General features: G+C 39.8%; 1 protein-coding gene and 1 pseudogene across 3 annotated transcripts in view; both read left to right on the plus strand.

The window, feature by feature from the left end:
- LOC138919042 (heparan sulfate glucosamine 3-O-sulfotransferase 4-like) overlaps positions 1-12,827 on the plus strand; it is a 100,665-nt gene that overhangs the window by 70,249 nt on the left and 17,589 nt on the right. The gene's annotated exons all lie outside the window — the stretch shown is intronic.
- Positions 5,580-6,515, plus strand: OR2AE1JP (olfactory receptor family 2 subfamily AE member 1J, pseudogene; annotated as a pseudogene).

The following is a 12,827-nucleotide window of genomic DNA, read 5'->3' on the forward strand; positions in this document are numbered from 1 at the left end:
TGGCCAGATTTCATCTTTTCTTATGGCTGAGTAGTAGTCCATCGTGTATAAATACCACATCTTCTTTATCCATTCGTCCCCTGATGGGCACCTAGGTTGCTTCCAAGTCTTGGCTATTGTGTATAACGCTGCAACGAACATGGGGTGCCAGTATCTTTGTGCCTTTGTGTTTTCAAGTTCCTTGGATAAATACCCAGCAGTGGGATAGCTGGATCATATGGTAGATCTATCCTTAATTTTCTGAGGGAACTCCATACTGCTTTCCATAGTGGCTGCACCAGTCTGCACTCCCACCAGCAGTGAACAAGTGCTCCCTTCTCTCCACATCCTCTTCAATATTTGTTGTTTCCTGTCTTGTTAATTATAGCCATTCTGACCAGGGTGAGGTGATCCCTCTTTGTAGTTTTGATTTGCATTTCCCTGATAGCTAATGATGTTATTTTACTTCTGTATCTGAAATCTTTTCACATGTTATATTAATGTAGTGTATAAAATTGGAGTATGACCAACAGCGAGAGTGAGGAATGCTAGCAGTAACTTCCTGCTTCCATTCCTTGACTTCTCTTCTATGATATGGCACATGGGGAAACCTCAAAAGTGTCTTGTGGGTAATAGAGGCTAGATCTTTCTCACTGTCTTCTCACAAGGGTTGGATACAAAAAGAGTACAGAGAACTTGGTTCCAAGATGGAAAAAAGCCAGGGACTCTAGGGAATATTTCTCTCCACGGTTAATTGACCCTTAGAGAAGATGTCCCCATGTTGTCTTCAGAGCCACGTTCATTGAGATAACTAGTTCTCCTGACCTCTACAGACTGAGTCCAGGAAAGCCCTTTGGGAATGCTCATCTCCGTGCATACAAGTGTAATTGGCATCTTGAGTAATGGTTTTCAGAAGAGATTCAGGATGTGTCCTCTGGGTTGGAATCTCTGATGCCATCTACTTAGTGTCTTTGATTTGCCTCAGGTGACATCATCATAGGTCTTCTGGACTATGGCTTGATTCATTTCTCACAGACAGTACTCCTCTTCCCTCACATTTGCCTTGTTTCAGACCAAGTCTCATTCCTGATAAGAAAACATTCATGGAGTCATGAAGGGGCTAATTCTAAAAAGACCAGTGCTAAAGGCAAATTCTGGTTTTATTAAATAGAAAAGGGGGTATAAAGCTAAGAAGAGAGTGCCTTCAACGATTCAAAATAGCAGAAAACACAAAACAGATTTTCTTTTGACTCTAGGCCCATTGATGATTAAGCTGGTGTTAGATGTAGCTTCTTAATCAGGTAACATTAATTGAAATTCTTATTGCCTAAGCTTGCATGGCCAGTTTGGAATGGAGAGGCATCTGAAATATAGGTTTAGAGGCAGCAGAAGCATTTGCATGATTCAAAGACCCAACTAGTAGACGTTAAGGAAGTCCAGTTACTTAATCTATCCTGGCGTGTGCTGATGGAGCTCAAAACCTGAGCATACCTTGCCAGAGCCTTACAGAATTACATGCACTCTTGCTCTTGATGATGGTCTGTCACTAGGATAGTTAGCATAATCAGTGCTGACTGTGGAGGACAATATAGTCTATGCCATTCCACCAGTAAAAAGAGAGTTCCAGGGTTAGAGAAGGAAGTCTGATGAGCACCTCAGAAAAGACTTGTTTGGATGACCAATAGCCAATGTGTGAGTCAGCGTGGGCCTATCCTGGCCTCTCTATTTCACTTCTATACTTGTTCTGCCCACAAGCCTCTGCAGAGGAAATTTCAGGTAAGGTAATGTTGGTGTTTCAGGTATCCATGAAATCCTTTTCAGAAACTGGCGCACACTCTGACATTGTCAGTTTATGTCCTCATTCCTTAAATATGAAGGTGATATTAGTCAGTTCATGAGGAAAGCTGCCTGATGAGGCAGAGGAAAAAAAAGCCAGTTGAGAGCTGCAAATTGGAATGGGAAATTATTATAAAAGCTACCTGGGGCAGAAAGAGAGACGACATGAATCAGATGATGGAAAAGTTACGCTACAGAGATTTACAGAGAAAAATGGGAAAAAAAATGAGGAAAGAGATAGGAAATATATGAATATTTTAGTAAAAGGGAAATGTGTGGATGTCTGGTTAGGGCTGGAGCGATCAGGGGGCATGCGGAAGATTTGGGCCCTTAGTCCACAAGAAGCTGAATTTGAAATAACAGTGTGAGGTGACAGCCAATATAATGATACTAGGCTGCATTAATATGGAGAGAGTTAATACATGTGACTTCTTTCTTATGGTCAAATTATACTTTAAAGAATACGTTCTGTTCTGATTTCTTCACTTTAGAAACTAAGTAGATAGTGTGGAATGCATGGAGAGCTAGCGAAACATTTAGGAGGAAAAACACAAAGAGGGATAGAGTGGATATTTTGAGGATCAATGTAGATTAGTATTTTGCACTAGGCTTCACCATGGCTGCCAACTCTCATTTTGAGAAGTGTGCATATGAGAATTAGATACAGGGCTGATTGGGAGATTTGGTTGATTAAATATTATAATCCTAGTTTTATCAGCCTGATCTATAATTTGAAGGCTCTCAGGTCTACCTAGGACACATATCCTGTTTGTTTTTAAGTACATAAGTACAATGGCTTTATTATGTTTCAACCTGGCACCTATTCATATTTCTTTAAACTATTCTTAACTTCCAAATAAAGACAGTACTGAGTTTTCCTTCCACCTAACATGATAAAGCTTTCCATGTACAATGAAAAACATGTTAACCTTTTCTCAAGAAGAGGATATAAAAGACACTGTGCCTTTCCCCATAAGAGGATACAAAATCCTTTTAGGTTTTTAGGCAAAATTCATTTACTCCTATCTGATTCATACCCCTCCTTTTATGTCATATAACTTAAATACCGAGATATGAATCTAACCATTTTGTTATATCGTATGTTAGAAAAGGTGATGATGGAGAGGATGAAGACAAAAATATTTAGTTAATATATGTGAACCAAACGTTCATATCAAAACAAGGAAGAAAGGGCTGTACTGTTACAGTTTTGTTTTGCAGCAGCTCACATGAGCACGGCTGGTGTTTACAGCTGTCTTCATTCACTCCCCATTTCATATTCCCTTAGTGTGCAGCTGGTCAGCTTCCTTGTCAGGTGAGGTGACACCAACTTCATTCCGGAATGATCTGGGCCCTTAGTAGTCCTGTCTGAATTGGGTGGTTATGGATTTCCCCTGACTTTCATCACAAAGAGGCTCCCTAGAACATCTCCTGCACTGCAGACATGCTCCTCCTTATCTCCATGGTGTAGTAGCAACTGAATTTCCCCTTGCTACTCAGGATCGGTCACATCAGCCAGTATATAGTACCTCCTTAGCTTGTTGATTCAGTGATATGTGGAGCCAAAAGTGGCAGGGTAGCAGGCTCAATTATCAGTAAATGAAATCCTTGTTGTGTCACCTGGTAGAAAAATACTTCCCTTTGGAACAAAGACCTCTAACGCAGCAGAGCCTAAAAGTGCAGAAACAGGAAGCAAAGATTTTCCTGGTGGATCATAATTATAAATTTTATAGTGAGAGGACTCATTCCCATTTTTACCTATTGATGCCTGGTCCCGAGAAACTGATTGATGGAAGAAACAGCATCAGAAATTAGATGCAGATTAACAGGATTTACTGCATCCTGGAGGACATTGTCCCAGCCATATGAGGTGTTTCCGACCAGCTGTTGCCATAACCGAGTCTTCAAAAGCCCTTTCCACCATCATATTAAGCCAGTTGTTTTAGGAAGATGGAGAATATGCTAAGACCAGTGGATTCCATGAGCATGGGCCCATTCCCACACTTCATTTGCTGTGAAATGAGTTCCTCAGGCAGAAGCAATGTTTCATGGAGTACCACTATGGTGAGTAAAGCATTCTATAGGTCCACAGGTGGTTTTTTGGCAGCAACTGTACGCAAGGAAGGCAAATTTATATCCAGAGTAAGCGTCTATTGTAATAAAAACAAAGCACTGTCCCTTCCACGATGAAAGTTATCCAGTTGACCCACTCTACCACCAAGTAGCTGGCTGTTCTCCTGGATAGTAATACCGTATCAAGGATGCAATCTTGGTCTCAGTTGCTGGCAGGTTGGGCACCCAACAGTGGAACTTGGTGAGTGGAAGTCCATGTTGCTGAGTCCATGTGTAGCCTCCATCATGTCTTCCATGGCTACCTTGTTTGTGGGTCCATTTGCATGAACAGGAGTGACTGAGGAAGAGTCCTAACTGACATCCACAGAATAGGTTAGCACGTGGATAGGAGGACTCATTCTGTGGACAATAGTAATGGGCATTTCTTCCCTGTTTTTTATGAATGTTTGGCATGATTTTGGTTGTATGCAGGATAGTTATACCATGTTAGGCAGGAGGATGACTTTGTCCTGTTTATTTTGTGATTAAGTGTGCTTTAAGGAGATGTGTATGTGTACCAAATTGACATGGGATGGACTCTGGTCGCTTTGTAATGTGTCAATGTGGCTAGGATGAACTACATTTCCCAGAGTTCCCACGTTTGTGTGTTTCTGGCTAAGAGGAGCCACAGGAAAGATTCTCAGGGAGATGTCGAGGCAGAAGGGAAGCAGCTGCTGTGTTGTTTACAGACCGTAAAGTTGGTGATATGCTGCCTCACCTCACTCTTGTGAAGCAGCATCTGGGCCTGAGATTGGCTCTACCTTGCCCTCAACCTTCCTTTAGCATCTGTGACTTCTGGGCCAGGTGTGTGTGTTCAGCCTCATGAAGAAGGACCCCAGCTTCCACAAGATAGCCATACCACAAATTCCAGAGACAGCAAGAAAGGACATGAATTTCAGTCCACGTTGCAGGGTCACAGCTGAAGCATGTGGGTTCCAGCCTGCAATTGATCTACCACACTTCATACCCATCTTCCCTTCGTGACTGCTTGCCACAAGGCCTATCAATGTCCAGCATCAGACACAAAGGTAACAGCCTCACACAGACTGCTTAACCAGCTTTCACACTTTCACAGGGCCAAATTTCCATACAATCTATTAAATGTATATGTCTACGTATCTATCAATTTCTTAGTGGTTCAGCTTCTCTGGTTAAACCTTGACTGGTATAATAAGCAAAAATAGTATTCATGTATTATTTATACATATAAATATAATATATAGAAAATTTATTGTATACATAAGGATAAAAGTACAAATGTTTACAAAAATATGAAACTGTATATATGTGTTTACATATTTTATAAAAGTGTATTTGTGTGTATATGTACTTATAAAATATATATATAGGTGGTTATATATTTCTTACTTAATGAGGAGAGACTATTGTTTTGAAGTTTGGCACTTAAAGGGGCCAGAAGATTCTAGAATTTCAGAGTGACCATGTTTGTGAAGAGAAATTTGAAGTTCTCACTTTTTCTAAATGGTTACTTCAACAATTTGACCTGTTGTATAATTAGAAATAGAAAAATTTTTCTTCAAAGATTCTTTTGTAGATCAAAAGGTCATATTGTGAGGTATGCTGAACCCCAGTATTTCTGATGTCGCTCTTCCTTTCCACTTCCTGTTTCCCAAGGGACACAGAAAGGGGAGATGTGGCAGAGGAATCAGACCTCTCTGGCAGACTTCATCCTTGAAGGTCTCTTTGATGACTCCCTCACCCACCTTTTTCTTTTCTCCTTGACCCTGATGGTCTTCCTGATTGCAGTGAGTGGCAACACCCTCACCACTCTCCTCATCTGTGCAGATCCCCCGCTTCATACACCCATGTACTTGCTGCTCAGCCAGCTCTCCGTTATGGATCTGATGTATGTCTTCACAACCGTCCCCAAGATGGCTACCAACTACCTATCTGGCAAGAAGTCCATCTCCTTTGCCGGCTGTGTGACCCAGCACTTCCTCTATTTGTCTGTGGCTGGTGCGGAGTGTCTCCTCCTAGCTCTCATGTCCTATGACCGCTATGTTGCCATCTGTCATCCACTGCATTACACTGTTCTCATGAACAGAAGGGTGGGACCGATGATGGCTGTCATGTCATGGTTGGGATCATCCATAAACTCCCTATTTCACACAGTGTCCTTGATGCACTTCCGTTTCTGTGGGCCTCTAAAAAGCCACCCTTTCTATTGTGAGTTTCCAGCTGTTGTGAAGTTGGTACGTGGAGACATTACTGCTTATGAGACCACTGTGTGCGTCAGCAGTGTCCTGCTTCTCCTCCTCCCCATCTTTCCAATTTGTACATCCTGCATCTTCATCCTCCATAGTGTCACTCAGATGCATTCAGCTGGGGGTAAGAGAAATGCCTTTGCCACTTGGAGCTCTCACCTCACTGTGGTTTCCCTCTGGTTTGGTGCCTACATATTCTCATATATGAGGCCCAGGTCCAAGCGCACACCATTGCAAGGCGAAGTTGGTTCTGTGTTCTATAGTATCGTTACTCCCACACTGAATCCTTTAATGTATACTCTCTGGAATAAGAATGTAGCGAAGGCTCTGAGGAGAGTGCTGGGGAGAGATGTTATCACTTAAAGACAGCAATTGCAGTTGCTCTGAGTGTAAGAGAGGAATGGGATAACCTCCTCGGATTGATCTGGGCAAGCCCCTAAGAGTTTTCAAGGGTCCATATCCCTGATGACTGCTGCATAAATGAAGTGGTCAACACACAATTCCAGTCTTCTAACTTGGTCTCAGGCCTCCAAGCACTATAGAGTACTTACCTTAGTCCATTCGGGCTGCTGTTACAAAAATACCATAGACTGGGTGGGTTAAACAACAAACATTAATTTTTCACCATTCTAGACACTGAGAAGCCCAAGATCAAGTCTTGAAAGTGGTAGACCCTGTTTCATTTCCTTTTTATCTCTTTTTAAATGTAAGCTTGCCCTAATGTGTTTCCCTGAGTAACCTATCCAAATGGCACTCACCCTTCTCTGTCCCCTGCATCCACGTTGTAACCCTTCTTTGCATGATTTTGCACTGTATTGTTATATTATATTTTTTGTCTGTTTTACTAGAATGTAAGCTCCCTGATGGCTAGGACTTTGTTTGGGTTACTATTGTCTCACCAGAGACAATAAAACAGCCTGACATGAAAGAAGTGATCAATGAGTATTTGTTACATGGATAAATAAGTGACAGGACATAGATTGCTTTACTATCCCCATGACATTAATGAAGTCTCATTCAGAGAGGGGAAGAGACCTAAAAATGTATAACACAATTGATGACTTTGTAAGACTCATTTTGTGTCAGATATTCAGGGATTAATACCAGTCAAATTCAGAGGGCTAATATCTCCATGAACTTTCCTGAGGTGTAGTAGTCTGAGGGATGCCAAAATGAGGGACAAATTTCTATATCATACTACCTCTCCTAGATAAAAATGTCAGGAAGCCCTGGGACCTTCTTCAGAAGAATGACCCTTAAGGTTTGACAGCACAGCTGTACTCTCTTTGACAAGTAAGTATCTTCCCTTTGAGAAACAGCTTTTGGCATTTTGTAACCAGGTGAGCCAATGATCATGAGTTGGGTGTCATCTCAACCACCTAGCCCTAAGGTTGAATTTACCCTGTAACACTCCACAACCAGGGGGAATTAATATTTACAGAAACTGGGCCTGGGTGGTTTCTGAAGGCACAAGGGTGTTGCATACACAGCCGGCTCACAATCCCAGTTAGAGACAGGGGATTGTTCCTCAGCTACCTCTCCCTCGACACACGCAACTATGACGTTGTCAGGAATCCTATAAAATCATTGGAGAATGAAACAATCTAAGTGAAGAGTACGGATGGTTATTTGTGTATTTCTGGCATGTGCCAAAGTAAATAATACAGTTTTTATGTGGGCTCCTTTTGAAAAGAGATATAAAACTATGTTATTGTAATCATTGTTTATATGTTCTGGATATTAACTGCTTAGCCAATGGATGGTTCACAAATATTTTATCTCATTCCATAGTTTGTCTTTTCCCTCTGTTGGTTGTGTCTTCTGATGAACAGAACTTTTAAATGTTGATGTATTCCAATTTATCTACTTTTACTTTTGTTGTCTGTGCTTTTTGTGTCATATCCAAGAGGCCATTGGCAAACCATGAAGCTTCACCCCCAGATTTTCTTAAGCATTTTACAATTTTGGCTCTTACATTAGATTTTGGATATATTTTCAGTTAACTTTTGTATATATTGTGTCAGGTAAGGGTCCAAATTCATTCCATTTACAAAAAGAATCAAAAAGTATAAAATATCTAGGAATTAACTTAACCAATGAATTGATAGAGTTGTCCAGAGAAAATAGAAAACACTGCTTAAAGAAATTAAGGAGACATAAATAACTGAGAAGATATTCCGGGTTCAGGTTTGTAACACTTACTGTTATTATGATGTCCATACTACTGAAAGTGACCTACAGAATCAATGCAATCTTTACCAGAATCCCACTGGAATTTATTCAGGAAAGAAAAACCTATCCTAAAATGCATATGGAATCAAGGGACCTCAAATAGCCAAAACAGTCCTGAAAGAGAATAAAGCTGTGGGACTCCCAGTTCCTGATTTCGAGACTTTAATTCAAAAGCATGGTGATCAAAACAGTGCAGCCCTGGCATAAAGACAGGCATATCAACAAACGGAACTGAACAGAGAGCTCAAATACGAACCTTCACCTATATGGGCAAATGATTTTCAACAAGGGGGCAAGGTCATTCAATAGGGAAAGGACAGTTTGTTTCGCTAAATGGTGCTAGGAAAACTGGACATGCAAAAGAATGAAGTTGGACGCTTACTTTACACCATATACAAAAATAACTGAAAATGTATCAAAAAGTAAAACGCAATAGCTAAAACTACAAAACTGATAGAAGAAATCATAGAAGAAAATGTTTATGACATTGTATTTGCCCATTGATTTCTTGGATATGATAGAAAAACACAGGCCACAGAAGTAAAAAGAGATAAATTGGACAACATCAAAATTTACAGTTCTGTTAAGCACAGGACACAATCAGGAGAGTGAAAAGACCACCTATGGAATGAGATAAAATATTTGTAAACCAACTGTCTGATATATATATCCAAATATATAAAAATGACTACAACTCAAAAGCAGCAATAAAACAACCTGATTAAAAAATGATCAAGGAATTGTCTAGACATTTCTCCAAACAAGTTGTACAAATGGCCGACAGTCACATGAAAATATGTGCAGCATCACTAATCTTTAGGGATATGATTAGGAAAAATCAGCTCATATTGGATTAAAGACTTAAAAGTAAGACCTGCAACCATAAAATCTTTAGAAGAAAACATAGGGGATAAGCTCTGGGACATTAGTCTTGATAATGATGTTTTGGGTTTAATACCAAAAGCAGAAGCAACAAGAAAAGCAAAACTAAACAACTGGGACTACATCAAACTAAAGGACTTCTGCACAGCATGTGACACCACCAACAAAATGAAAAGATAACCTAGAAAATGAGAGAAATATTTTCAAATAATAAATCTGAAAATTAGTTACTATCAAAAACACACAAAGAACTCATACAACTCAATAGCAATACACCCCAGATAAATGCAAATGAAAACTACAATGAGATACCACCTCATGCCTGAAGAATGGCTTGTTAAAAAGACAAGAAATAACAAGTGTTGGAGAGGATGTGGAAAAAGAGAATCAATGCGCACTGTTGGTGGGAATGTAGACTGGCACATCCACCATCGAAAACAGAGTGGAGATTCCTCAAAAAATACAAATAGAATCACCATATGATCCAGCAATTCTATTCCTGGGTATATATTCAAAGGAAGTGAAATCACTATCTTGAAAAGATGTCTGCATCCCCATGTTCACTGTAGTGTTATTTATAATAGACAAGACATGGAAACTACTGAAGCGTCCATCTATGGATGAATGGATACAGAAAATGTAATATATATATATACAATGGGATATTAGTCAGCCATAAAAAGGAAGGAAATTCTGACATTTGTGACAACAGGGATGGACCTTGAGGGTGTTATATTAAGTGAAATAAGCCAGACAAAGAAAGACAAATACTGTGCAATTTCACTTATATGAGGAATCTAAAGAAATGGAACTCAAAGATACAGAGAAGAGATTGATGGTTGCCAGAGCTGGGGGTGAAGGTGGTCAAAAGTTAGAAACTTTCAGTTGTAAGATCAATAAATTCTGGGGATGCAATATACAGCATTGTGACTATAGTTAACAATGCCATATTGGGGGGCTGGCCTGAGGGCATAGTGGTTAAGTTCACATGCTCCGCTTTGGTGGTCCAGGGTTCACCAGTTTGGATCCTGGGTATGGACCTAGTACCGCTCATCAAGCCATGCTGAGGTAGCGTCCAACATAGAAGAAGTAGAAGGACATAATATACAACAATGTACTGGGGTTTGGGGAAGAAAAACGAAAAAAGATAAATATTGGGAACAGATGTTAGCTCAGGGCCAATCTTCCTCACCAAAAAGCACACACACAACACGAAATACCATATTGAATATCTGAAAGCTGCTAAGAGAATAGACTATCAAAGTTCTTATTCTGACACATGCTACAACATGGATGAACCTTGAGGAAAATATGCTAAGTGCAATATGCCATCCGTGAAAAGACACATACTATATGATTCCAATTATAGGAGATGCACAGAGTAGTAAAATTCATAGAGATAGAAAGTAGAATAGTGGTTGTCAGGGGCTGGGGAAGGAGGGTTTGAGGAATTGTTCCATGAGTACAGAGTTTCATTTTCAGAAAATGAAAAGACTAAAATTTGTTGCACACAATGTGAAAGTACTTAAAAGTACTGAATCATACAATTAAAATGGTTAAGATGGTAAATTTTGTTATGCGTATTTTATCACATTTAAAAATTTTATGTACAAAGCACAGACAGGGCACTCTCATAATTAATGAGATATTTGTTTGGATCGCAACTCGACTTTTGGTGGTGAACACAAGGTAGCCTATATAGAAGTCAAAATATAATGATACAATTGAAATTTATATAATGCTATAAATCACTTTTACCTCAATAAAAAGATAAAGTTCATATGAAATATTAAAAAAAGTATGATCAGAAATGTACCACCAACATAAATTTTTTTTTCTGCTTTATCTCCCCAACCCCCCCCAACCCCGTACACAGCTGCATATCATAGTTGCATGTCCTTCTAGTTGTGGGATTAAATTTTAACAGATAAAATCTTTAGGAACATTTCCACTAAAACCAAGAGCAATAAAAGCTCACAATTATGACTACTGTTGGACATTGTACTAGAGAATCTTGCCAATGCAATAAGAAAGCAATAAGGATAAAGCTTGAGCAGAAAGAATCGTTTTATTGTTTTTCACAGCTTAGAAGTCCAAGACAATCAACTTACAAATCAATGGAAGCAACAAGTAACCTCCAGAAATGTACGACAAACAATACACTATGTAACAACCCAAATGACCAGTCCGAAATAGAATAAAACATTGATAAATAAAGTGAAAATGGTGAGATAAATGGGGATAAAACACATTCTTGAATGGGAAACATTTTATTGCAAAGAAGTCAGTTCTTAATAAAATTAGTCTTTAAGTTCAATAAATTTGAATCTGAATCTCTTAATGTGTATTATGGACTTTGCCAAAACAATTCTAAAAGTCAAATCAAGGAGAAAATTTGTAAGAATGAACGCAAGATAACTGAAAAAGAGCAGCAAGCAAGAACAGGTGCTATCAGCTGTCAGAACATGCTCTGAAATAGAGAAAGTGAAAACAGTGTGGTATTCATTCAGGGAAAGAATCAATGAAAGAACAGTGAGTCCAGAACACAGATTTATATACAGGAATCTGATACTAATAACCGTGACATTCCAAACCAGGAGAAGATGTTAGAACATGTAGCTACCCATGGCAGGATGTGGGGCAAGAACTCTTTAAGGTATCATATAATTTTCAAGCTTTCTAAATGTTTCATGAAGTCCGTGAATTAAAATCTTGTATTTATTTTCTGTGAGAGTTTGTTTTACCACTTAATCCTGGCAGGGTGTTCCTATCTGGCTTCAGCAGAATATTATAGCACTTGGGGGCAAAGATGCATCGTAGTAGCCCAGCACTGGAAGCCAAGATAGAAAAGATCTCTGCAGCTACCATGCTCTTCCCCTTGGTGCTTGTATACGGGGGAGAAAGGTGATCCAGACACCACAGAACACCAAAATGCTGAATGTCAGGTACTTGGCTTCACTGAAATTGTCAGGAGTCTGCTGGCCAGAGAAGCCAAGGTGAAGCTCACGAGGGCCAAGGAACCCAAGTATCCTAAGGAAAGGTAGAAATGATGACAGAGCCCTTTTTGCACACATGATAAGGAGCGTAGGCTCAGAATGTGCATCTAGGTGAACAAAAGGGAGAAAATCACTTGAATCGATGAGCAGATGGGAATGATGGAATTATGTGCCCCTGACAGCATCCACTGCCTTATCTTTCTCCCTGGTGTTGTGATCTTGAAAGCCAGAACTACAGCGATGGTTTTATCCAAAATCTGGAAACAGCTACAGTCCACATGACTCCAATGTCATTTGTTGCAGGATGCAAGTGGAAGTGTTGGGATGGCCCTTGAAGAGCAAGGAGCACAGGAAGCAGAGGATGAGGCATTTGAGAAGGATGTAACTGAGAGACTGGTTATTAGCTTTGACTGTGAGGGTGTCCCTGTACTTCAGAAAAGTCCTAAGAACCACAGATCTTAGGGCAGACAGACAAAGGGCTGCACAGGCAAGTACCATCCCCAGAGGATCTTCGTAGGCCAATAAGGTCACAGTCTTTAAGAGGCAATGACCTTGATTACGATTT

The sequence above is a fragment of the Equus caballus genome, chromosome 19, assembly GCF_041296265.1.
Source record: "Equus caballus isolate H_3958 breed thoroughbred chromosome 19, TB-T2T, whole genome shotgun sequence".
Taxonomy (NCBI): domain Eukaryota; kingdom Metazoa; phylum Chordata; class Mammalia; order Perissodactyla; family Equidae; genus Equus; species Equus caballus.